The sequence below is a fragment of the Eumetopias jubatus genome, unplaced genomic scaffold (assembly GCF_037043125.1).
Source record: "Eumetopias jubatus isolate StellerSeaLion01/CBP00866 unplaced genomic scaffold, mEumJub1_p1.0 scaffold_4, whole genome shotgun sequence".
In the NCBI taxonomy this organism is placed as follows: Eukaryota; Metazoa; Chordata; class Mammalia; order Carnivora; family Otariidae; genus Eumetopias; species Eumetopias jubatus.
Genome location: NW_028274810.1, coordinates 157,260,987 through 157,287,329, shown reverse-complemented (window position 1 = coordinate 157,287,329; position 26,343 = coordinate 157,260,987). Strand labels below are relative to the sequence as shown.

General features: G+C 35.8%; 1 protein-coding gene and 1 pseudogene across 1 annotated transcript in view; one reads left to right on the top strand and one right to left on the bottom strand.

Annotated features, from left to right (window-relative positions):
• The window catches only part of RALYL (RALY RNA binding protein like), a 325,277-nt gene that overhangs the window by 103,934 nt on the left and 195,000 nt on the right, over positions 1-26,343 (top strand). The gene's annotated exons all lie outside the window — the stretch shown is intronic.
• On the bottom strand, positions 22,169-23,061 carry LOC114216560 (large ribosomal subunit protein eL6 pseudogene; annotated as a pseudogene).

Genomic DNA, 26,343 nt, shown 5'->3' with positions numbered 1-26,343 from the left:
GCTAAGTGAAATAAGTCACAGAAGGTCAAAGAATGAAAAATTCTACTTAGATGAAGAATTTAAAATAATTAAATAATTAAAATAATCAAACACACTGAAGAATAGAGAGTAGAATGGCTGTTGCCAGGGGCTGGGGGAAGGGGAAAATGGGATTTTCTCTTCAATGGGATAAAGTTTCAGTTATACAGATGATTAAGCTCTAGAGATCTGTTCTGTGTTATGCTTATAGTTAACCACACTTTATTGTACACTTACAAGGTTAGATCTCATGTTATATGTTCTTACTACAATAAAAAAAAATTATGGTATAAACAACAGACTGATGAACTTGACACTAATCCCAAGTAAAATTCTAGAAGACAAAAAAGTTTTAGAACATTCTAGAAAAAAAGTGATCGTGAGAGGACAGCATGAAATCATAAGCCCCACACCCCATTTCCTTTCCTGATAGTGTCACTAAGTTGATAAATTAGATAAATGCCTTTCTAACATCTCTGCATTTCAGCAAAATTCAACTGATTTTCTTTTTTGACTACTGAAAATCCAGTAGGATCCATATTTATATACATCTATAACATAATACATATATTATATATAATAATATATAAACACACAATCTACTCTTTTCTTTATCTTTCTGTCTGAACTTTACATTTAGTATATTCCAATATAGTAGTGACCTTGACTTATTCTAGCTGAAAGCAATGTTAAATGCTATCATTTTGTAAAGTACTGCACAGAGACTATTTAGAAGATAGTTTTGTGCAAAGCCTTATGAATATCTCCAAACAAGCATTATTTTGAATAGGAATGAAGGAAAGTTTACCCAGAGGAATATACAGTGTTTTCATTTCAGTGACATTGAATTCCCACTACACATACTCCTGTGGCCTTGAATAAGTAACTGACTCAATATGATTCCATTTTCAGAGCACGGCTCTCTAATGTCTTCATGGCATATATATTGCATTTCCATTCAAAATGGAATAGATTTCAATTTAAATATCTATCTCACAAATTTTTATGATAGTAACTGCAATTTGACGCACTTCTTCTGGCCATAAAATTGTGGAGAGTTTAACCATAGATTTAGATAGCATAAATTAATTTCTTCACTACAATTGATAGAATTGGGCTTTTTTTCCCCTGAATATTAATTGTGGTTGTTAAAAATTCTAGAGACTCGGTCTTGAGTGCATCTCCATTTAATGCACTTTTCTAGACAAATGCTATAAACTGTATTTGTATTACTTCAAAAATCTCCTGTTTTGAGAAGTAAAGTTCATAGCTAGATATATCACAAGCTGATGACCCCTAGGGTTTGGATGTTAGGGGATGACTACTTATCACATCAGGTAAATAAAGTAGAAACTGCATCTTTCTTTCTTTCCTTTTTCTTTTTCCTTGCTCTTTATTTATAGCTGCACAATTTGAAATACAAAAGATAGCAATAAAAATCACATTTTAAAATATACTTGGTATTTGATTGAAATACAATAACTTTACAAAACAAGGTCTTGATTAATTTCACAGATAAACTTTTTTTGGTAAGAATATATATTTTTTTTTTAAGATAAGAGAGGATAGTAACACATCATGAATATTTAAAACAAGATAATACCAACAACAACAATGATGACAAAGAACTTAAAAACAGGCAATGAGTCAATACAAACTAAGATTAAATTTCAAATGATGTTTGGGAAATGAAGACCAAACAGCTTATTTTTGCATAAATGCTAACTTTACTTGTCATATTATTCCAAATTAGGGCAGGTGAGTATGTGTGCATCTCAGCTGTTTTTACTATTAATACAGAGGCATCATGGCATTATAGAAAGAGCTATCAAAGACTATAATCAGTCAAACCTAGATTTGGATCTTGCCCCCATTTACAATTGTTTGGATTTGGGGCAAGTTACTTAACTATTTTAAGCCTTGTCTTCAAAATAGAATTCTAAGGAGGGTTGACTAATGATCAAATGATATAATGAATATAAATAACTTAGCACAGTTCATACCAAACAAAATACTTCATTAATTCGTAGTACTGCACAGAGACTATTTAGACATAATTGTAGTTGTAAAGGTTGCAGATGAGACGAAGATCCAACCTAGGTGTCAACTTTTAATATTAAACTAGATTAGATTAGGGGGCTTGGGCGGCTCAGTCAGTTAAGTGTCTGCCCTCGGCTCAGGACGTGTCCAGCTCCCCGCTCATCAGGAGGTCTGCTTCTCCCTCTCCTTTTGCCCCTCTCCCCCACTTGTGTGCGTGTGCGTGCGCGTGCGCTCTCTCTTTCAAATAAATAAATAAAATAAAATAAAATAATAAACTAGATTAGATTAGGTTGGAATTTTATTTTTACATCTTTTTTGTGCATGATTTCCAAACTGAAATGAGAGTACATATATAAATAACATGCTGTAATCACACAGATTTTATGTGCTGCCCCTAAACATATCCTCTTCACTTATCCTCTCTCCGTGCTTTTGACCAACACCTTCTGTCTGCAGCCATATCTCCCCCTGTCTTCATATCTGCTTTTCAAAGGCCTTAATGCATGAGTGGAAACCCAGCTGAACCACTGTATCTTCCATGAAGGCTTTTCATGTATCACAATTTAAATAAATCTGTCCCTCTCTGTCATGGCCCAGTATTGTTTAAATATTTATATTTAAATATTTATATTTAATATATATTATATTTAATATATATATATATATTTATAGCTATTATGAAATGTTTGTCTGCCCCATTACACCGTGAGCTGCTGGAGCCAAAATACAACATGAACTCAATTTTATATTTTATTTTCTCCATGGCTCATAACACAGCCTCGTGTACTCAGTACATTTATTCGTTCACCACAACATTTTCTAGCACTTTCCATGTGTGAGACACTGAGGATACAATTTAAAAAACATCCATAATAATGGATAATAATAACAAGTAAACATTTACACTAAGGATTTTACTTTTCTTGTTGTCGCATTTTCAGCAGCCTTTGCCATGAAGAACACGGTTGTGAACCTGAAAAAAAGGGGAACATCCCTAAGTACTAATGAAAACAATTCTCATAAAGACCATGACCCACCGTGTAAGAAGCTCAGCACTCAGGTCAGAGTGTACTGACTTACTTAGTAAAAATGTAAAATTAAATTAAGGGATTAATAAATTAGTCATCATGTTTCCATTAGCAACCATCCGTTCTTTCTAGGTCCAGGGACCATAAATTATACTCAGGAGTGAATGGGAACCACTTGGAGCAGACTCAGTGACAGCTTTATAAAATGTCAGTAATTAGGGATGATAGAGAATAAATAGCAGTAAGAGTGGCAAGCTGGGCCTTTCAGTGGGAGAGCAATAACTCCTTCCATGTCAATAGACTCCAAAGGGTTCATGTTGAATAGAAATAAACATCACCAAGGATGAGCATGCCTTGAATAAACAGTCCTTTGTAGCTACAAAATTATTCAGCATCAGCTAAGATGAATGCGGTTATCATGACAAACAGCTATAGAAACAAAAAAGGAAAAAAAAAAAAAGAAACAAAAAAGGACCACAGACAATGACAATGAGCCACAGGGTTTACACAGGAACTGAGGATCTTCACCATGTTTCTGAGTTGAGAACGCTCTCAAATATGTTTGTAAGCTCTCTTTACCAAAATAAGAATTCTATAACTACTTAGAAGGGATTTTTAATAGGTAGATAAAACTTCACTGAATATGGTTTTATAGATAATTGAAAGACATAGTCTATATGTTGTGAAAATTCAGCCATCAAGACCCAGGCTGGTGGAAACATCATAGAATTCAGTTGTGCATTCAACAAGAACAGTGGGAATAGCAATACTAAGGAATAATTCCAAAATGCCTTCTGCCTAATTTGAGATTATATTTTTTGTTGAGCCTGGAATTGGGATCATGGCATAAAATGAGAAGAGGATTCCATATGCCTGGTTCCTAGAAGTGCTTAGCAGTACTTACAAGATATTTGTTTTAGATTGATAGTGGTCAAACTAATATTCTAGCACATAATACATACTATTTACTACATATTTAGTAGGTAGTTAATTAGACATTGAGTTCACCAACTAGGAGTCAACTTGAGATAAAGTTTTTAGAGTCATTAGCATGTAAATTATGGTGGAAGCCATAGAATTAGATACAGACATCACCAGATAGAGTAAGTAGAACGTGAAGACAGGGAATCTCCTAGGAATAAAGTTTAAACAATGTGAACAATTCAATAAAAAATTTGGAAGGAAAGGTCAGAGAGGTAGGAGGGAAACCATAGGGCAGCATGTTACAGATTGAGAAGAGAACTTCAAGAATTTGGGGGAGGTCAACATATTAAATTTGATAACCACTCCAATTTTCTTGAATTTGTTCTGATACCCAGATGGTGGGAAAATGGTATACCACTATGTTCTTCTAGTTTGGTTCCACCACATTTATTGAGTTGAAGCTTTTAACCCTATAAAATACATCTACAATTTTATTTTTGACCCTTGAAAGTCCAGATCTCTACATTAATGGTGTAGTTAGGGAGAACTTGCTGTTTGCCAGATAATGATGTGTATACCCTTATACACATAAGGGTATGTGAAATAACCATGATTCTTGATTTCTGCCATTTTGAAGTATACATCCTATTTGCTGGGAGTGGTGTTTGTTGAACATTTATAATGAGTTAGGTAATATGCTAAGTGCTTTATATATGTTTTCTCATTTAATTCTCACAACAATTCTGAAGAAGTATGTTACATTATTATCCGTATTTACTGAAGACAAACTAAAACCTGAAAGAGTATTTAACTGATACGCTATGCCAGGAGAAGATAAAGTAAATCCAATTATCTTATGTTTTACATCCTTTCCAATTTTTTATAGTGGCTGTCATGCCCTCCAAATACTACTTTTACAGAAGAGCTTTCCTTTTTATGACAAAGTTTTCAGGCCTTTTGTTTTCCTAGATAATTTTATCAGGATATGCTATATGTGCACAGCGATCTCTTTTTAAGAATTCCTGGGTATAGTCTTTCAAGTGCGTTAGGATAATCACCTCCCTTATTGCAGAAGTTCCAGTTCTACTGACATTAAATTCAGCTTTGTAGCAGTTACATATGCTGTTGAGAGATTTAAATAAAGGTCATAAAAACCTGTAGGTCTTTCATATCAAGTGAAATTATGTCACCTTGTCCTTGGATATGAATACTTTGGTGGTAATTGGGTTTTGTTTTGTTTTGTTTTGTTTTAGATCTAGGCGATAGAACAAAGTGGCACTAGAAATATAGGAGGGACCTTATTCAACCTAAGGCTCTTAGCAGGATACCTGAAATATATGTATTCCATAATTTTAGCTCCTGTTACTATTAGTTTTCTGTTCTAGAGATAAAGAACTTGATTAATAAAACTTTCTTACTCTCAACAGTTAACTTGATACCTTATGACCCGATCTGTGGATTTATTGTATCTTTGGCTTTCTCACTCTAAGCATAATTAAAAACAGTTTGGCTTTATGAACCTCTGCTTGTTCCTGACTTGAGACTCTCAGATACCATTTTTTCCCAGTTCTTTCACCCCATCCCACTTCTCCCAGTTTATTTGACCTCTTTTTATAATGTAGAGTGTACTTTTCCAACGGGAGTCCATTTGAGAGCCCTGTAGTATGACACACCTTCTTAAGAACCTCTGCTTCTTTCTTACTGACTAGGATTATCTGATATGTATTACCAAAATTTAATTTTGCACACATCCACAAAGAAACACCTTCCTTTTTAACAATATGTCTAAAGTGATTTATTCTGATATTTGCTCTGGAATTTCTACAAGCTACTCTCCTAAAATTTGGAATTATAACCCTTACAAGTGATTCCTTTCAAGATCCTATAGATTCAAAGTGGAAACATAAGTTTCCCCTGTAGTTTGTTAAGTGCAAGCAAGTTGCTTTAGTACCACAGAAGAAAATATACACATCTCATTTGTAAGAGTCAAGGTATCCAGAATAAACCCTAATAGAGCTCTCCCCTTGTGCCATCTTGCTTCTGTTAGTTGGGTGCTCATGACAAAGTTTTCAGGCCTTTTGTTTTCCTAGATAATTTAATCAGGATATGCTATATGCTTTTATAGCATATAGGTAGCACAGCATCACCGCGTGTTCCGTCCAGCTCACCAGCCCGTATGTAAAACACTCCCACAAGAATAGCACCTCACTTCTTCCTTTCATGGTCACTGAAATGTTCCTCTCCTTTTTCCACCCACTGAACCTTGGATCTCTTGCAAGTGTTTATCTTATTGACACACAGGGTTATTCCACACTTACTTTTTAGATTGGTTTCTGTTGCACAGAGAAAATCCTTCACCCAGAGGGACATGTATTTTTTAGAATGTGTGGAGCAGAAAAAATATATAGCAGTATTAAAATGCATCTTCAAATCTATTTAAGGATAAGATAATATCTATGTTTCTTGTAGAAAAACATCCTCACAGCTTATTTCTCACCTTTTCACCCAGATGGAATGACTATATCTTGACTTTCTAATGATTCTGCTATTGTTTGTCTCCATCCACATGAAGCTTGAGTTTAGTGTCATATCTGAAAATTAAAATAGAAATACAATCAAACTACAGTCAAACTACTTTACTACTTTAGAATCAAACTACTCTGTGTACCTAGAGCTATGGATACGTTTGGTAAAATTTAATTATAATATTAATGGTTTCTATACTTCAATTTCCAGAATTCTGTGAGTCTATGATTCTCCCCATGTGAGAGAGATGAAGTATTGTTTCACTTATAGTCACTTTAGTTATCACTAATTCACATTACAGAGGGTCCTAAATGTACTGATGCCTAAACATGCTGAAATGTTGTATACAACTTATTCTTCCACAGACTTACATACAATGAAAATGGGAAAATGGTTGAGGCTAAAGGAGAACTGCATGTCTCAATACTGGTCACCAGTATATTTTATGGTTCCTTACCACATGTGTTTTCTTTTATTTTTTAAGATTTTATTTATTTATTTGAGAGAGAGAATGAGAGAGAGAGAGAGAAAGCATGAGAGGGGGGAGGGTCCGAGGGAGAAGGAGACTCCCTGCTGAGCAGGGAGCCTGATGCGGGACTCGATCCCGGGACTCCAGGATCATGACCTGAGCTGAAGGCAGTCGCTTAACCAACTGAGCCACCCAGGCGCCCACCACATGTGTTTCTTGTATTAATTCATTATTTTAATTTACGATGAGTTGGTAAATGAAAGGCAGGAATAGAAGTATGATGTGTACCATGATAGTTAAAACTCTATTGAGCAAAGATGTATTATGCCTTTCTTAAATTTTACTACTACTCAATATAACAGTGTTTCTAACAATGAGGACTGGATATCATAGAGAAACCTGGAGCACCAAATTGCAGACATTTCATCTAAACAACTGCAATCAGATAAGACTCTATGAATTCAGTTTTTATTTTCTCTGGAAAAGTTTTGCTCTTTTCAAACCAATATTCCCAAGTATTTAAGTTAGATTTGAAACTATCATCATTATTATTGTTATTATTATTATTATTACTGTTGCTATTATTAAATGTATGCAAGGGTCAGATGACTCTTGGCTGGAAGATATGCATTTCCTCCTGTCCCCACACTTAGCCTGCAAGGACATTATTATTCCCATTTCACAAGTAAGAAAAACTGATTAAATTTATTTATTCATTTAACAAATATTTATTGAGGATTTACTATGTGTTAGGCTTTATTCTAAAAATTTGGCATATACCAATTAAAAAGACAACTAAAATTCTTGTCCTCATGGGCTGACATCTTAGTCATAAATTTACTCACTTATTATTAGACATATTAATTGGGCAAATTACATATTAGAAGTTCATACATTCTTTGGAAAAAGGAAGAAGATCAGTGTAAAGAAGATCTGTATTGCTGTAGTGATAGCAGGGGAATTTCAGCACTATAAAGTTTATTCTTTCCTCATTTAATGTTTTTGGCTTGAATTGAACTTTATCTGGTATCAGGGTTGCAATATATGCATTCTTTGGCTTCATCCTGTCTTGTACATTCCTTTGGTTTTTAGCCTTTGAATCACTGTATTTCAGGTATATCTCTTCTATATAGCATAGAGTTTGGTTTTGCTTATCAGCCAATTTGAAAACTCAGGTTTGAAATTAATGATTATACCTTAATCAGATTTATTGACATGATGATATGATGGGTCTCAATTCTGTCGTAGTTATCTTTTATTGTAGTTACTATGTATATTATGTTATCTTATGTTTACTGTGTTTTTCCATTTTGTGAATCCTTTCTATTTGATGTTGTTTGTTTCTTTAATTTCCTTATACTATATTTTGTAGTTGATAAAGATTTCTATTTTTGTACTGGTGGTTACCTTTGTCTTAATACTTAGAGTGATCTTAATTCTTTTTTTATTATTCTTTTTTTAAGCATTTAGAATCTTGGGGCCACCTGGGTGGCTCAGTCAGTTAGGTGTCTGCCTTCAGCTCAGGTCATGATCTCAGGGTCCTGGGATTGAGCCCTGTGTCAGGTTCCGTGCTCAGTGAGGAGTCTGCTTCTCCCTCTCCCTCTGCTCCTCCCTAACCCCCCTGCTTGTGCTCTCTCTCTCTCAAATAAATAAAATCTTTAAAAAACAAATAAGTAAATAAAAACATGTAGTGTCTCTTCTGTCAGTTTTTTAATCTTTTTTTTATGTACCTGATACAGGTGCAATACAGTCAATGAACTGATCCTACTTTCCTCTCTCTTCTGTTTTCTGTTTCTTTCTCCTATTCATCAGAAAATATCATGTTTACATATTCTTCTACCTATGACGAAGAAGACTTTGAGTTTGAGAACTAAGTTCTAGAGGTGCCTGGGTGGCTCAGTCAGTTAAGCGTCTGCCTTTGTCTCAGGTCATGATCTCAGGGTCCTGGGATTGAGCCCCGCACTGGACTTCTTGCTCATCGGGGAGTCTAGTCGGCTTCTCCTCCTCCCTCTGCCCCTCCCCCCTGCTCTCTCCCTCTCTCTCTCTCTGTATCTCTCTGAAATAAATAAATAAAATCTTAAAAAAAAAACCCTAAGTTTTATAAGTCTAAAGAACTCAGTCTTGTCTTAGTCCTATAATTAAAAATGTGAAATATCATCAATCTTTTTATAAGGGTTTCTCTAGTCAATACTTGATTGGATGAAATTCATCCTCTAGTAGATTCCTTCAGAAGAACATATGTATTCTCTGAGTTTTTGAACACTCAAAATTGTTTTTCTATTGCTTTGACACTTGAAGAACTTAGCTATTGTCAGGATTTCTTTGTTTCTTGAAAATGCTACTTCATATTGCCTTGCTTTATATTTCATTTCTGAGAAGTCTGATTGCCTGTCTACTTCTCCTGCATTTGTACTCTGTCATCTCTTTGCCTGGCAGTGCTGAGGATGTTGTATTTTTCTTTAAAGTCTAATAGTTTTAGCGAGATATATCTAGGAACTGCGTGTTCTAGTTCAGTTTTTCTGGATACTTATTTGGTGCTTTCAATATGCAGATCCAGGTCTTATTTTATTTTCTTGCAAGTTTTCTTGGATTATGGTTTTAGATATGAGTTCTGTTCTTTGGTTTCGATTTTCATAGCCAAGGACACCAGATGTACAAATGTTGGACATCTTTTGCTCCTCTTCTGTTTGACTTTCTCACCCTTTGCATTTTCCTTTTTTATATCATTTTCATTCTCTCTTGTTGATTATCTCTTTCATCAAGGCCCTTGATAAATTTTCATTAGAATACATTCTCCCTTGGACATCATGTGATTTAGGCTTTGTTTGTGGTCTTTAATGTTTCTTCTATTTCTTTTCTGGGTTCAGTAAATTCTCATTTTATTTCTTCATCTTTTTATCCATTTCTGCTCCCAATTTTTATGATTCTAATTCAAATTATCTTAAAATCATTTCCAAAGTGACATTTGAGGATATTTAATTCAGTGTGGTGTCTTGTTGTTACAATTCTCTTCAGTTTTTTTGGTTTGATGGGGAGAATTTTCATCAGCTGAAACGCTTTGATTCACTTTTACTGATTTTTCATAATAGTTTTGTATGGATATAGTCTGCTCTTTTCTATACCTGCATCCCTCATCTATAAGAGTGCCCACTTGTTCTAATTCTGCCCTAATCTGTGCAACTTTTTTTATGAATTGTGTTTTTGATGGCAATGTGAGGATGGAGAGATTGGTGGGTATTTTTCTTTTGTTTCTTTAACTTTCCCCTCTTGTTCCCTTCTTTTCCTGCACGTCCATGTATACAAGTTACGCTTCCTCATCTTAATTCATCTCCTCCTTTCTCCCCAGAAGCAACGCCCCCTGCAGCTGCCACTTCCAGTGCTACTCACTTTCCCTTAGCCCAGTGCTAGGAGCTTCCAAGGCCTGACCTGTGTTCAGCATTTTGGCATTCGGTACTGAACTTTACTGATGGTTTCATTGTGTTTTATCTCAGACATCTTCACTCCTCTACTCTTTTTAATGGAGTCTGTTAAAGTTCTCTGTCTTCAGCTCTGCATCCATGTGCTTGCAGGGAAGGCAGTGGAAATGCTATTGGGATGTTTTTTTCGTCTACTTACAATGTAAAGGTTATTGCATTTTCTAGTTCTTACTGCTGCTGAAAGTGTGGATCGTCTGTGGTTTTGTTTGCTTTCCTTGTTGGTTTTATAGGTTACTTACCCTCGTAGGGAGATTTAAACGCGAGCAGCCATCATTGTCTTCCAAACCCACAGATCTTCAAGATCTGAAATAGGGTCAACATAGGAGATTTTAAAGAGAAAGTTATATTAAACAAAAACTTGAAGGAGATTAGGAAGTTATTCATGGGGATTTGGGGACAGAAATATTTCAGGCAGAGGAAACAGCATGTCTGTTGTGTGAGCATGTCTGGCATGTTTAAAGAATAGAAATGAGGGGGGCTAGAGTGAACCATGGATATGGATATGGGGGAAAGAGTAGGACACGGGGTCAGAGTGATAAGGGGTGGGTGTGTTTGAAAGGACTGAATTATCTTGCGTAAGGATTGCGGTGGGGGGTATTCAAATCTAAATCTGTCTCCATACCTTGTGTTCTTCGCATAATATAATGCTGGTTCTCATAAAGAGTTTTGTGATGTTCATCCATAACAAAACAAGCCAGAATCCCCAATTTTGTATTGGTAAAATAATCTCATATGGAAGCAGGATAGGATTTAGTGGATACAACTTCTCTCATAATCACCTTTCCCTTTAACCTGTCATGCATTTCCACTGTTATCCCATACACACTTCTGGGGAAGTACAGAACATTTTAATATGGAATTCAAGACAAATAGACAATCCTTTATCTTATACCTTTTATGCCTTTTAAAAATACAGTAAATACAACAACTGGGACAATAAGCCAAAGATTTATTTCAAGCAAAGAGGAAACAATGAAATAAATACTATTAAAAACCATAATAGTGACATTACATAGTGCAATGTATGCTGAAACTGTTGTAAGTGCTTTACATATATTAAATCATTAATTCCTTAGTAACCCTGAGAACTAGATGTGCTGTCATTAATCCTACTTTAAAGATAAAGATATTGAGGTACAGTTAAGCATATTCCCCAAGGCTGGCTAGGCATGTTGATGATCTGATTTAGAGAATAAAGATTTCCTGTTCTTGGGACCCCTCTTCCTAAATCCAGACCAACATCCAAGTGAAGTGTAGATATACTATCTCTACAAAATCTGTTGGACCCTTAGAAGGAGGTTAAGTCCTTTCTTCTAGCTGCCTTTTTTCTATTCGAGTATTTGCTTCTGGTCTTCGTTTCCTGATAACTAACACTAGGATAGAATCTTCTTTCTCATATGACACCATCTGCTTAGCAAAGAGATACATTCTTCCCTTTTATCCACAAAGAAGTAAATTCTGCAGCATTCTTGCTGGAAATAAACTGGGTAAGGTTGTGGGTTTCTTTAAAGTAACCTAGCAGAGACTGTAAAATTTGTCTTCTTGTGTTTTCAATTTTTTTCTTATATCTTTGCTTCTAATTAGTTACTACATTCACTGAAAAAGACAGAAAACATTTATCTCTCTCTTGTTTTGTCTTGTAGTTTATTAGGTACATGAACTCTCATCATGAGCACTAGGGAGCATCTGAAAAAAAAAGATGAGTGAAGGAACATTTTTTATAACTATACTCCATTAAATCCTCTCCATTTGTCTATGGATCTCCTTCTTTGCATCCTGCAAGAAGGCAGTATAGACACCTGCCAAAGCTTCAGATATTTTATATAGTGACACAGACACATATATACTGAAGGCAGAGAAGAGGGGGAACTTTTCCTAACATGTGCTTAGTACATGGAAGCCACTTAGCAGAAATGTATTGAAGATTGGAGAAATGAGTGATCACAGAGAAACATTTTAAATGTTTCCTTGTTCTACTTAATTCAGAAAGAGTTGAAAGAAAAGACAACTTTATTCCTTGTATGGTTTAAGTTAATATGAGATATTGGAGATATTTTTGTTTTGCACAGGTTTAAAGTGTCATAACTTGTGTCAATAGGAAGAGCACTTAAAGAGTCTTGGATTCAAATCCCAGTTCCACCACTGTCTAGATATTCATTCATTTACTCCTCCATTTATTAAGGAATGTTTATTAAGCGTCTGCTCTGTGCCAGGCACTGTTCTAGTGCTAGGATGATAGTCATGAACAAAACAGCTAAAATTTCTGATATCATACAGCAAATATCCTGTGGAGAGAGATAGACAATATTAAGAAATGTAAACAAAATATATTATAGTGATAATTACTAAACAGTAAAAGAGGATAAGAAGTGTTGGGGGTGGGTGGTGTTAAACATTTTAAGCAAGAAATCTAGGGAAAGATGGAAAAAGTGTCTTGTAGTTTTTTTGAATTTGAATTAGAAACCTGAAAAATGTTGAGGGTCTCATGCAAGACGTTTCATCTTTTTGCACTTAGTTTCCTCATCTGTAATTTCGGAAGGGATATCATTTATGGTATTAAATCGAATGGTCCATGTCAAAATATCTAGCTAAATAATAGCACCCAACTGGTGCTCGGCACACAGTTGTCTTTTTAATGCCCAGGTTCAAAGTCAGCACCACAGACGATTGTGTCTGTGGTTCTCCAGCAGAGTTTAAGTGCTTTTTTTTTTTTTTAAAGAAACACATTTGACAGAGCTATTTAATCCTGGAGAATATTATTTTGGCCTCTGATTAGACATTTCAGCATGAATATCGCCTGTGGAGGTGGGCACCTGTGGAGGTGGACTCCTGCAGACACGTTAAAATAAGTTCTCATGAGTAATAAGAAGGCACCAGCAGATTCCAAGGGTGCCCATGAAATTTACTGACATAGCTGAATGCACCAACTACTGTCAGGGCCAATGGCTCAGGCTACTCATCATTAATGAAAAATGAGGAAGAAAAGTTTATGTTTTATTCATTCACTACCAATTTGCATGTGGTTTAATTAGAAAGTAAAGCAATGTAGTCAATAGATGGTGCCAGAGGGCAGGTTCCCACTGCAAAGCTAAAATGAGTTTTTTGAAGATAAAATCTTGTGTGAGGATTCTTTTTTTTTTTTTTCCTGACCGGATTACACATTTCTCATACTTGGTGAATTATTAGCATAAGAAAAATCTAAAACTTTCTATTAGAGTCACATTACCATACTGGAAGTGGATACTTACAAATTTCTTCACAAAGTGTCTCAATGTATAAATTTCAAATAAGACAGAAGGGAAAAAAAATAATTCCAGTGTTTTATAATCACAAGATAAACATCTTTCATTTAGTAAAAATGTTACATACATTATTTGAATATATATCTAATATATTTAATTGAATTATGAATATATATGTGTGTACTTGTGTGTGAAATAGCCAAAAATAGAAATAGACATTTTAGTAATAAGATGAAGTAAAGGCAATCACTGAAGTAAATTTGGGGAGCAAAGTAGGTAATGGATTGAGCTAATTGTAATTGAGATGGAGCATAATGTCAAATTCTGTGGATAAAGCTTGGGAAATAAAAGCAAGTAAGTTGGACTGAAGTAATTTAAGAGTAGTGAAAGGGTCTGAATATCTTTAATTTCAGAAAATGAGACCATTTCAATGTCTTTGTGTAGAAAGCATCTTAGAATCTTTTGCTGGTACCCTCAAATTTGTATTTCATATGAAAATTGAACATGTTATTAAATTTCAAGAGCCTAGAGTGTCCCATAAAGATTCCAGTCTCCTGTAATTACCCATAGGAATCTGAAGTGTAAGACAATTTAGTGTCAACTGTGTTTCTACAAGTAGAAACGGCATTGTGTTATAATTTTAAGAGGAGGGGAAACTTTAAAATTTTTACCAAAGAAATTTTTATTATCAAAACTTACCATTTTAAATCAATCTGCTACCTAAAAACTGAAAAATGATTTTCTCTGTTATGAGGTTCATTGTTCATAGTGGTAAGACTATGGATACTATGTTTCATGATTCCATCATTTCAATGATTATGATTTTAGTTAAAGAAATAAGGATGGTACTATTATGTGTGCCAGAGCATGCTCAAAATCACTGCTGGTTACTTTGATATTCGCTGAGTTAACTCTAGTTCTGTACTGCTATGGCATTAGGGTATCTTAGCCCAGGAAAGTTTTATAATCATCCCCTTTCAATGACTTCTCTTATAATTGAACATAATTCTTCCTACTTCCCATGTTTGTTTAGATCCCATCCTTATAATGGCTCTGTACTGGACCTGCATGTGTTTTCATCTGAATAAATCCTCCCAAGCAACAGTGTGCCAGGATTTATAACTCCACATCTTGGTTCTGAAACAGCCTATGTAGTGTGTTTCGATCTATAAAGGGAGTGATTCAATTCTAGATCTTCTTAACTACAAAACTGTTATTCGATCTATCTCTGGGGCCCTTATATTCTGGTTGTTTGGGACAATCCGGATTTATGCCCTCTAGATCACATTAGGAAACCAAGATTATTTAATCAGAATTCAGACATTGCATCGATTCAATGAAAAGCAAGAAATGTGGTTCCTACTTTCAGTGCCTTAAAAAAGAAAAACTGAACATCTGTTCAAATTAGTGTCTACAACACATTTGCATAAATATCACTGTGTACACCAATTAGTCCAATCCTAAAAACAAGCAGGGTATGAAACTTGTGGGTGGGTACCAGAGGTTAATATTAGAAATTTTTTTGTGCTAAACACAAGCTTTCTTTAGAAAAAAATTTGTCCCTTGGTAAAATTTATTAATAAAGGATATTCTTTTTCAAGTGATTTTAATTCCCTGCCACTATTTTTAAATGGTACAGAAAAAAAGTTTATTTTTTTTAGCCAACGGAGTTTTATAAATATTGTCATAAAAATAATTATACATAAATATAAGCAAACTGAGGATGAGACCGAAGTCCTTAAATGTCCTGTAGACACACACACACACACACACACACACACACACCCCAGACTTCATCTCCTTCTGCCCTCTTGTTCATTCTGCTCCAGCCACACTAGCTTTCTTGCTCTCCTGGAAGCTCCCTTTTCCCACATAGCCTTTGCAATTGCTATTCCCTATACTTGGAATGCTTTTCCTTCTGAAATCTTCATGGTTTGCTTCATCTTCTACTTCAGGTCTTTGCTCAAATGTCATCTCCTAATTCTTAATCTCAGGAACAAACTGAGGGTTGCTGGAGTGGTCGGGGGTGGGAGGGATGGGGTGGCTGGGTGATGGACATTGGGGAAGATATGTGCTACGGTGAGCGCTGTGAATTGTGTAAGACTGTTGAATCACAGATCTGTACTTCTGAAACAAATAACGCAACATATGTTAAGAAAAAAGAAAAAGAAGAAGATAGCAGGAGAGGAAGAATGAAGGGGAGTAAGTCAGAGGGGAGACGAACCAGGAGAGATGATGGACTCTGAAAAACAAACTGAGGTTTCTGGAGGGGAGGAGGGTGGGGGGATGGGTTAGCCTGGTGATGGGTATTGAGGAGGGCACGTTCTGCATGGAGCACTGGGTGTTATGAACAAACAATGAATCATGGAACAGTACACCAAAACAAATTATGTAATATATGGTGATTAACATAACAATAAAAAATTTAAAAAAAAGAAACAATAAAAAAAATCACCAAAAAAAAATGTCATCTCCTAGTGGAGACCTCTTCGATCAAATTAAAATAGCAACTCCCCCATTTCCCACCTACATTATATGCTCCCGCCACTTTAGTCTTCATACTGTATCATTTACTTATTTATTATACTTATTATCTTTACCCTCTAAAAGATAAGCCCTTTGAGAGTAGGTTTTTATTTTGTTTGGTTTTGGGGGGAATTTGGGGGGTCTATTTTTTTTCTAACGCAGTGTGTAATACAGTGTCTGGCATATTGTAGGTCCTCAGTAAATATTTGTTGACCAAGAGAATGAAGAAATAGATTATGAATGTGCTGAATTTCAGCTTGGAGGTGATGCTTTGATTTGTGTTAGAAGTATGTTTCAGAGATTAGCAGTATGATAACAGCATCCCATTTTGGTTATTCTTACATTAGCCATCACTGAGAACCAGCATTGGTTAACACTTCATGTGCATCGAAGTTACAAAATCTCACATGATGCTACAGACTGGGTATGAAATTAAATAATTTGCCTCTTTGTCACAGTTGCCAAAGTGTAGGGGGATCAGTTAAAAACCAGTCAGTTGTTTTCTATTTCTTTTGTTTTGCTTTTCTTATTGCAATGAGACAGATGTGCAGTGTAGCCAAATATAAAGGTGCAAGATTGGTTTTCACTCCTGGATTGTGGACCCAGCCTCATATTCTTTTACTTACACCATGTGCACATAAAGAGCTGCTCCCTAGAGCTCAAGACAGCTTTCTTTCCGATATTAGTGAGGTTCTCATTGGATTAGGCGGTATTAATCAGCGGCTCTACTGGCAGCCTTGAAATATAGTTGTTTCCTTGAAATAGCTGTTTCCATTCGTAGGAATATGACCAATCTCATGTCAATTAATCCATGAAGATGGGAATGTGAAGGGAAGTAACATGACTGACTGAATGCTGACTGTGTGTTAGACATCCTCAGTCCTCATTTGAACCCTGAGAGATGAGATATTCATATTCTGACTTCATAACGAGAGAACCAGCAGTCTAGAAAATAGCTTCACAGTGCTTGGTAACTAGAAAGAATTCAAAAAGTTCAGTGCTTTTATTTCCTCTGCTACCCTGACATTCTATTATTATACTTGAAAAATGAATGTAAACATATAAACTTATCTAAAATTGAGAGTGGATTTCCTATAAATTAGGGAAATTGTGAAAATTAAAGAAAGCATTATCTACGTATTTTTAAATATGCTTTAAATGCATATAAAATGGGTAAAAACTCATTATGTCTTAACATGCATTGGGTTTAAGGAACCATATGAGATAAATCAATTGACTGTTTTCTCATTTAATATCTAAAATAGCCTGGAAGGTTTTCTCATCTATTTTGCTTGACTCTGATTATAATTTTATAGCTGAACTTATTCTAAAACACATAGGACAATGGAAAAATGTTTTAAATGGCAAAAATGAGCTCCCTTTAAGCTGCTGATTCAGATTTTACATAATGTTAAAATTTTTTTCAGAGACCACATTATGAGAGTGTAAGAAATTTCAGCTGCTGAAACTAAAGGTTGTTTTCACTGTACTTTTAAAGCATACTAAAAATCTATAGGCTTCCACAGACATCTAGCATAGTGTGACAAATCCAGAAATTGCTGTGCTGTTTTGGTAGCAAGTTATTTTTTTTTTTAATTGTAACCTCAAAAACTGTCTAGAACAGTGCCTGGTACGTGGTAGTTGCTTTTAAATGTGTTACCATTTGTCAAATTAGTTTTCTTTTATTGAAAAATAAAAGACTGTGCTCTCACAGTAAATATTTCCAACAACTCAAAAGAATTGCAATTAAAAGGAAGTGTCCCTCTTTTGAAAGTGACCAAAGTCTCCTAGCAGGAAGCATTTGTGTGGACACATTTTCCCTCATAATACATTGGTAAGAGGGTTTAAAAGAGTATGCCTGAGCAAATTTTAAAAGAACGGAAGGGTGTCCATCTGAAGATTAATGTCTGTAACAAATTTCAAGGAGACATATTTGGGTGGGAGTTAGGTGAGGAACCAGAGCAAAATCCCATTCTGAGAAAACAGAACAAAGCAAACAAACAAGCAAGCAAAATACACTATACTGGATGGGCAAGGAATCATTTGAGGATGTCTTTCCTAAAAATGGGGGAATTGACCAAGAAAGAAAAGAGAAGATCCAGGAATTATGAATTCAATTCCAGATGAGACTGTGCAACACAGTTAGAAAGTGGACAGTCCCAGTGGCCATAGAGCAAGGCTAGCATTTGCTATAAGGGGATGGATTGAATGATCCCCAGGAGAACTGACCCAGAGCTGATGAAAAGATGGGAAAAGGAGCCTCTTTATGTGACCCTAAAAATTATAAAAAGATACAACTAAGGAAAAGTGAAGTAAATAGTGTTACGAACTAAACATTTATGTCCCCTCAAAATTCACATGCCCAGTGTGATGGTATTAGGGGTAGAATTAGGTCACGAGGGCTCCATCCTCATGAATGGGATTAGGTCCATATAAAAGGGACCACAGAGAGCTCTTTCACCGTTTTTGTGAGGATTCAAGAAAAAGTCAGCAATCTGCAACCCACAAGAGGGATCTCACTAGGCCAACTATCCTGGCACCTTGATCTCAGACTTTGAGCTTCCAGAATGTGAGAAATAAATCTCTGTTGTTTACTTGGTCTATGGTATTTCATTATAGGGGTCCAAACCAACTAAGACAAATAGAAAACTGAAATTGATGGACATCCTGTATCTAGGGTTCTTCAGACAGGTAGTGAACGGGGAGACGGGGGGCATTGGGAGAGGAGTTGGGGCAGGACAAAAAAATGCAACAGTGTCTCAGTCGTGTATGAACCAGATTCTTTTTGACTTTGTGTTTCAGATTGCAGCTAGATGTAGGCTCCCTCAAGAGATAAGGGTGGGGTGCCTGGGTGGCATAGTCGGTTAAGCGACGGACTCTTGGTTTCAGCCCAGGTCATGATCTCAGGGTCGTGGGATTGAGCCCATGTCAGGCTCATGCACAGTGCGGAGTCAGCTTGAGAGTCTCTCTCTCTCTTCCCTCTGCCCCTTCCCCAACTTGTGCACATGCTCACAATTGCTCTCTCTCGTTCTCTCTCAGTTAAATAAATAATTTAAAAAAAAAAAAAAGAGATGAGGGCTGTCCAGTAGAAAATGAGTGAAGGGAGTGAGACTCGGACTTGTTTCTAAGAAGACAGTTTTCTACAAGAGGGATGACTGAGAAGCAGTTCCTGGAGAGCTCCTTTTTAGAACGAATGGTTTTAGGTTGTACCCGTATCCTGTTTATTGGCATGATCTCCAGATTCCTGGGCAAGGTGCCATCAGGCGAAAACAGCAGGTTGAGTTCTTCGGGGAGCCGACTCCTCCGAGAGGGGAGGTAGCATGAGGGATGTTTATTAGAGACTGCCCTTGGGATCCACACCTTTAACAAGGGTTGGAGAAAGTAGGACTGGGTAAAGGGAGAGGGGGGCTCTGATGCAGAATCAGAAACAACCTCAGTGACCCTTGGGGAAGCTCTGAGGTGGTACTGTCTGTCCGAACTAGTCTCCCTTGGGCCAAAAAAGGGGAAGGCTTTTATTCTGCTGCTTGGATCAGTCATGTGGGGAGCACCAGCCCCGCATACTGTGCCCTTGGTCACGCAGCCCTCTGCACATGAGACAGGGTGACAGTGCTGCCCGCTGAGGAGAGGCAGCTGGCTGGCAGCACTTCCAGCTACTGAGGCAAGTTCTTCCTTCAAGGGGATCTAAGCACTGTCATAATATGCTTGAGACATCAGAACTTGGCACTGACAGGCAGCAAATCCCAGAACTAGAAAAAAGAGCTATAAAATCTGTGAGAATGGCCTAGGAGGATGTGGATGATCAAAGCAGACTCTGTCAGGAAGGAAATATAATAATAACCGTTGGGCTTTACATAGACACAATAATATAAACATTATTTATTGCTTTTGCCTTTTACATTGAACATGTTGAAATTCAGAAGATGGATGGTTATAAGATCAAACACATTTGCTTTCCTTTTTTTCTCTAATGCTTATATACATAATTTTATTTTCATTTTTTTATTATGTTATGTTAGTCACCGTACAGTATATCATTAGTTTTTGTCAAAACTTAAAATTATAGATATGTTTGGGAATGGAAGGTGGAGAGGAGTGACAGGGCCAGGTTACAAGGTAAAGTGGGAACGTAAATACCATTGATATTAATGGGCCAAGAAAAGGAGAAATAAATTATTCACATTTACATGGTTACAGTAGAAAAATAAAAATACTGACATAACTATAATGAAAGAAAGGACAAGGAGAGGCAGTGATGGTATAAATGGCCTATATTGTAATATGAGAGAATGAAATCAAAAGCTGTAATGGAAAGTAGATCAATCCAGAGAAGCCATAAAAATCACATCATTTAAAGAAATAAAAGGAACTTCCTGGAGGACTTTTTTCTTCTTTTGAGTACAGCTGATACACAATGTTACACTAGTTTCAGGTGTACAACCTACATGATTGGATGCTCACCACAAGTGTAACTACCAGCTGTCACCATACATTATTACAATATCACTGACTATATTCCCTCTGCTGCGCCTTTTATTCCCATGACTTACGCATCCCATAACTGGAAGCCTGTGTCTCCCACTCCCCTTCACCCATTTTGCCCATCTACCCACCCCCTTCCCTCTGGCAACCACCATTTTGTTCTCCATCGCCTGATTCTGCTCTTTGTTTGTTTATTCATTTGTTTTGCTTTTTAGATTCCACATATGAGTATCATCATATGATATTTGTCTATGTCTAACTTATTTCACTTAGGATAATACCCTCAAGGTCCATCCAGGTTGTCACAAATGGCAAAAATTTTTAAAGCTGTTAAAAAGTAGTTGTCACTAAGGATCGATACCAAAAGTAGAGAGGAGTGAGGCAGAAAATGATTACTTTATTTATAAGCCTTTCATTCTATTTAAATTCCTGAATTTCATATATGCAAAATATTTTTAAATTTTAAAAATTTCTGGTGTCTGTTTCTAGAAATCATCTGTGCACATAAAGTACACTTTTAAGATACATACAATCATTCTTGTTGTTCTGCATCTCATTATGTTATGAAATTTTTTTTCTTTATTAGCTTATTTGTTATCCCACAATATCCTATTGAATAAATATTCCATAATGTATTTAGTACTTAACAGGGGACATGTAGGCACATTATAGGTTTTCCAAAAATGTTGAATCCATATCCATTCCCAGAAACAGTGTATAAGAATGCCTGTTTCATCTTCTATCCTTTGTTAAAAATATGTATTATAGAACTTTTTACTCTTACCAATGGGATTGGTAAAAAATATGTATATATTCTTGATTTACGGGGATTCTTTAATTTGAATGAAATCAGCTCATTTTCATATAGTCATAAGTTTTTCCTATAATGTGCATATTCATATTCTTTGATATGTACTTGAGTTATTAGCTATTTTCTTATTTATCTGTCAAATCTCTTTTGCTAAAAGAAGTTACCACAATATCATAGTTTTTAACTTCTTATTTGCATTGTGATCATTTTTATTTATAACTTTAAAAGTCATATGTAGAAAAAAACTGTGTAGTCTACATAGTATTAATATGCAATCAAACTAATCAGTCTTTCAGTTTTTTTGTCTCTCTGTGTCTTGTTGGGACTTCCTTTTTTTAAAAAATATTTTATTTATTTATTTAACAGAGAGAGACAGAGTGAGAGAGGGAACACAAGCAGGGGGAATGGGAGAGGGAGAAGCAGGCTTCCTGCTGAGCAAGGAGCCCGATATGGGGCTCGATCCCAGGACCCTGAGATCATGACCCCAGCTGAAGGCAGACACTTAACGACTGAGCCACCCAGGCGCCCCGGGACTCCCTTTCTTAATCAAGATTGTAAAGAAAATAGAATATGTTCCTTCTCGAAAAGTTGTGATTATATTTATATATATATATATTTTTTGAAATGGATCAGTTATTTAATTACGTTCTTTGTAAGAAATTTAGAACACCAATTTGTGAGGGTAAACTCCATTTGTGAGAGAAAACACAGAGCGGAGGTAGCCCTGAAGCTGAGGAACAGCTTTGATTTTTGGCAGAATTTGCGAGTCCACAGCTTTCTGATCAACCTTGCGCTGCTCTGTAATCTCGTATTTCTCTTCCTCGGTGTCGAAGATCTCACCCTCCTGGTGTCTGGGCTTATGCAGCTTCTTCTTCTTGAAGTAAGCATCAGTGAGATGTTTGGGGATTTTCACACTGCTGATATCAATTTTGGTAGAAGTAGCAATGACGAATTTCTGGTGTGTTCTGCGCAGAGGAAATCGATTGAGGGACAGAGGTCCGGTCCCAAGTAGCAAGCCACTGCTCAGTTGCTTCAGGAAAACGACCCTCTTGCCTCTGTGGTGCCTAGTGAGGATGATCAAAATGGTCCCGGGGGTGATACTAGCTCGCGGCTTTCTCACGTTCTGACTGAAAGGTGTTTTGCCGTGGCCCAACTGCTTTGGAGGCACATCTTCAGTAGGGTAATACCTAGGCATTTTGCGAAGTTTAACCACTCGGGTACCACCGTTCTTGTCACCACCAACTGGTTTTGTGACAGTAGCAAGAACTTTCTCCTTGTTCTTCTCAACCCTGGATTTAGCTGCCGAATACTTCCTCTTGGACATGGCCTTTCTGGAATACATAGCCGATCGGGAATATCTGCCAGTTCCTCCGACAAGGACAGGGTTTCGGCTGCAGTGGAGCTTCCCCTTCTTTGGCGTTTTAGCCTTGGGGTCACCCTTTTTAGCCTTGCCACCGGCATCAGCCTTCTTAGCTTCAGGTTTCTTCTTAGTCTTCGGCTTCTCAGCTTTTTCGCCCGCCATCTTGCAAGATGGGAAAGAGCTATATTTATATTTTTATCATGAAAACTGTGACCCGCTTGAAGCCATTTTAGAGTTAGAAATAAGGTATTTTTTTCCTGTCAATTTAGTTGTCCCAACATGATTTATTTCAATAAAACATCTCTTTCTAATGGATACAAAATGTTACTTTCACAATACTAGTTGGATTATATTGAAGTAATTTCTGAAGTATATCTAGCTTTTTAGTTATACATATCCATATAAACACTCATACCAACTAGTTTATATATCATAGCTTTATAATGTGTTTTTATGTTTTCACATCTGATAGGACTTTTCCCATTCAATATTCCTTTTATTTCTGCCCCCTTTGCCCACTCATCTAAAATCATATCTGTTCTTACAAGTTTATCTTTCGTCTTGATCTGTGGAATCACCTCTGAAGTCTCCCAAAGTCATACTTAGAGTTTTATTGTTTGTTTGCTTGCTTTTGGATGGGAGAGAGGGAGTATTATGTCAGATTTATAAATGCAGTATTATGTTAGATTTATAAAAGGAGAATCAATATCTTTACAATGTGGAGTTTGTTTATCCAAGAATAAAGTTTGTCTATCCAATAATTAACTTTGTCTATCCAAGAATAAATAAAATGGGGCAATTTAGTCAAATACTCATTTCGGAGTTTAGTATGGAATTTTTGCATCATCATAAATGTGATTGGCCCATAATTTTTATTTGGGTTTTTCTTTTACCTTTATCAGGTGTTAGTTTCAATGAGGTTTGTAGTTTTAAAGTTTTCTCTAATCTCCATAAGCTCTGGATCTGTTTAAATAATAGTAGAAAATCTGTTCCATGGAAATCTGGTTGGTTGTACATTTGAAATCATATAAGTCTGTCATTTTATAATTTTCTCAATTCCCTTACTACAATTCGCCTTTCTGGATTAGATGTTCCTTTTTTTTTAAGTATTCATTTTTTTAAAGATTTTATTTATTTATTTGAGAGAGACACGGTGGGGGGAGAGAGAGAGAGAGTGAGGGGAGGGGTAGAGGGAGAGGGACAAGCAGATCCCTGCTGAGCGGGGAGCCCAACTTGGGCTCCATCCCAGGACCCTGAGATCATGATGTGAGCCAAAGTCAGACACTTAACCGACTGAGCCACCCAGGCACCCCTAAATGTTCCTTCTGAGGAAAAGATACCTGTTCTAAATTTTCAAATTTATGTACATAGAGTAGAACATGGTGAATTATTTTAATTCTCTCTTTAATTATTTTTTCCATTGATATTTCTAACTCTGCAATTTCTCCTTTTGTTTCATAATTAGTTTATTAGTTTATCTGTTTATAATTTCTTTCAAAGAACCACATGCTGGATTTATGTATTTGTTTTACAGTATTCATACCTTCTAAATGACATTAATTTCTACCTTCATTAGTTTTTCTTATGTTTCATTAGACTCATTTGATTTTAGTTTTAGTGTCTTTTAGTTTACTAATTAACTCATTTAATTTATATTTTCTTATTTAGATATGTAGTACTTAAAACTATGAATTTTTTTGTAGTGACAACTTTGACCTATATTATAGATTCTGCTTTTTAGTGTTTTTTACTCATTCTGTTTTAGAAATTCTATAATTTTGTTTTTTTCTTTTCCTTAGATTCCAGGTCTCTATTTGAAGATATTTTTTGAAGGGGATTTTAGTTTTTCATTTTTTATTTGATATTGTCATCAGAGAACCAGGTATATATTATTTATAAATTATGGAATTCACTGAAGTTATAGTTGAAGCTTACTATAGAACAGATTTTGAATATATGTCCCAGAAAATTTGGAAAGAAGGTGCATATTTTTTTCAAGATTTTATTTATTTATTTGTTAGAGAGAATGAGCAGGGCAGGGGGGTGAGAGAGCAGGAACAGGGGTATGAGGAGGGGAGGGGCAGAGGGAGAAGTAGACTCCCTCTTAGACTCCCTGCTGAGCAGAAAGCCTGACAGGGGCTGGATCCCAGGACCTGAGCCGAAGACAGACACTTAACCAACTGACCACCCACGTTCCCCAGAAGGTGCATATTTTATGTTCAGAGTGTAGTGTCTAATATATTCATATGCACCTAAAATGCCTTACTGTATGGATTTTATTTTATATGTATAGCCTATAAATTCCTACCATTTTTGGTCTGCTTGATGAGCCATAGGTCAAGAAATATGAATTAAAGTCCCCCACTTTTTGGAGAAATCTATTTCATTCTGTCAGTGTTTCTGTTCCATTTTTACTGTGCAAATTTTGGATGGCAATATTGTGAATTATACAGTATATGTAGTCCTGTCTGGTTTAATTATTTGGTCTTCAAATCAAACATGATTTTTAGTATTGTAACAATTTTTCCATTCTTTTGTTTGAATGTGTCCAGGATTAATTTCTAGACTTTCTGAGCTTTCTTGTTGTAGGCATGGATTTCATTTATAGCAATAGGGTGTTTTTTTATGTATATTTTTCTTTCATTACATACATTTTTTTGAGAAACGACTGAGACCTTCACTTAATTGTATGCTCATATATTTCTTGATTTTGCTCCTTTTGTTCCCTGATAAGCTAGTCTGGCCAGCATAGAAAGAATTCTGCAAAACTTTTTTTTTTTCCGTCTTTTCTTTGACTTGGAGTAGCTCTATTTAGTCATGTTCAGGTTTTTATTTATTCTCTTCTTGTGGACCCACACTAGTTACAGTTATCCAAATTTAAAAGTTGGTTTCCTCAAGATCTTACAAGACCTCCAATTTCAGTTCCCACAAGAGTCCATCCAGAAATGTGTGAGCTATGAAACCCATGATTCAACACGTGACTTCTTTTCTAGCCCCCTTAACTTCACTCAGTTACTTCTTGTCTTAAATATACTCATGTCTCTCAATTCTTAAAATATGTTAGTGGTTTCTCATTGCTCTCAGGATAAAGTGCAAACTCCTTCACTTGGTTTATCATGCCTTTCATAATAGGAATGTGCTTTCATTTCTGACATTGCTTCTGGAACTGCTTGCACTCTATGCTACAGTCACATTAATACACATTTAACTCTATGATTTGTTTATGGATATTATTTGGATCTGTATTTGAATAGTGTATAAGGAAAAATATTTTTGAGACAAAGAAATATTGACTACTAACTGGATTTTGATGGTATTAAGAAATTATTGCCACTATTTGTAGATGTTCTGATAGTATTGTGGTTTTGTTTAAAGAAAAAAATCTTATTCTTTAGTTATGCATGCTGAAATACTGATGGGAAACATAATGTAACATCTGGATTT